We start from the raw sequence: 1819 nt of genomic DNA, 5'->3' as shown, positions 1-1819 counted from the left end.
ACATACAAAAACAGAGATGTTAGTTAAGATGAAAGTTAAAGCCCTAATTCCATACAATGAGTGTCGGACAATCAGTTGATGCTTACCGAGTCGGAATTAGTGGGCTGGCAAATTTAGGTTAGGAAATTTGGATGAACGATTGAGATTCTAGAACGAGTGTATAGGTAATAATGCCTTTTGAAAGTGGGGTTTAAATTCATTTTGTCGTTTTGTTCATGAATAGTGCCAAAAATTCATTTTTAAATATGTTAGCATAAAGCTTGCTCGTTAAAGTTTATTTTACAAAGGTTGCTAGGAAAAGTTTATTGCTCGTTCCAGAATTTGTTCAGATATTTAAAGTAATTAAAAATAACACTAGGTGGATAATATGAAAGAAGCTTACTCGAATATACAAGATTTCTCGAAAAATAAATCACAAGAAAAATAATCAAGTATAATGCATCAAATAGGCAACCTTGCTATGAATCAATAAAGAATCAAAAATAATAACTTAGAGATATTTCTAATTGTCAACCTTGCTCAAATATCTGAATTTTCACAAACCTTACCCGATATACTTATAAAATTAACAAATATTCATTCAAGTATACTTTAAAACAAAAGTATGCCCGAAAATACTTCAAGAGTGCAAAGTGTGCTAGAGAGGACTTATCCTTAGATATACAAGTATGCTCTAAACACAAAGTGTACCCGAAAAGTAAAGTTTGCTGGGAATTTTCTGAAGTTACCAAGTATGCTGGGAGAACACTTGGAATGATTCACCATTTAACAAGTGTACCCTAAACTGATCAATGTATTCCTTTCTCTTCTCCTTATCAACCTTAAATGAGTAATTGTCATTGAAAGGTGGAGGAATAACCTTGTATTTATCTTCCTCCTTGATCTTGTTTAGTTTCCCACAAATATTTCCTGTTAAAACTAAATTTTTCATGAAATCATTCTCAATTTGAAGTGTAGTGTTCTTCAATTATTCATGAAGAAACATCTTCTTCAACCCTTCTACTTCAGTGGCATATCTGGATTGAACCATGTAACTATCCATACAATCTTGTTCTAGACTTTTAATTCTTTCTTCATAAGTTAAGTCAATTGCCTCATACACATTTATCATACTTTGTTTAATGATAAATTCCTTTTGTATCTTACCAACTGTCATTCTCATAGATTCATTCAATTCAAGTACTTCAAGCTTTGATAGATTTGAATGTACCTGAGATGAAGAGGATTCAGCTTCATTCTCCATTTTAGCCATGAATGCTACATTTTCTTTCTCAATCTCACTGGCATGATTGCTCCAATCAAAATTTCCTTCTTGTTCCGCAGCTAATGCAACATTCACTTGGTTTATTGGTTGGTTGGTATTATTTCTGTTAGGTTTTCCAGGAGCTTGTGGAGGGTTCTGATTATTTCTTTGAAAGTTCTGATTTTGGGGAATTACTTGCTGGTGGAATATGTGGATGTTGGTTGTAGTTGTTGTTGAAATTTCTCTGCTGGCCTTGGTTCTGGTTCTGGTATTGATACTGGTTTCTTGGTTGAGCAAACTGATTGTTTTGGAAATTTCTAGGTTGATTACATTCCCATGCAAAGTGTCCTGGCTGTTGACAGTTGTAGCAAATTGCTTTTGATTTATCAAATCCTATCCTGTCATTAAGACCAGACACAAAAGATCTTCCAGTTCTATTAAGCAATATTTTGCTTCTTAGGGCTAGCATAGCAGCCTGCCATTTTAAATCCATGTATTATAAGTCATCTGCATCAATCTGCTCTAAATCTTCTTGGACCACACTGGTGTGAATCAGATTCTTGCCCACAAAGGCAT

The sequence above is a fragment of the Bidens hawaiensis genome, unplaced genomic scaffold, assembly GCF_021521415.1.
Source record: "Bidens hawaiensis isolate Kalapana, Puna unplaced genomic scaffold, B.hawaiensis_p1.1 tig00002969_1, whole genome shotgun sequence".
NCBI lineage: Eukaryota > Viridiplantae > Streptophyta > Magnoliopsida > Asterales > Asteraceae > Bidens > Bidens hawaiensis.
The sequence above is the reverse complement of the archived record's forward strand: the minus strand, read 5'-3'. Positions refer to the sequence as shown.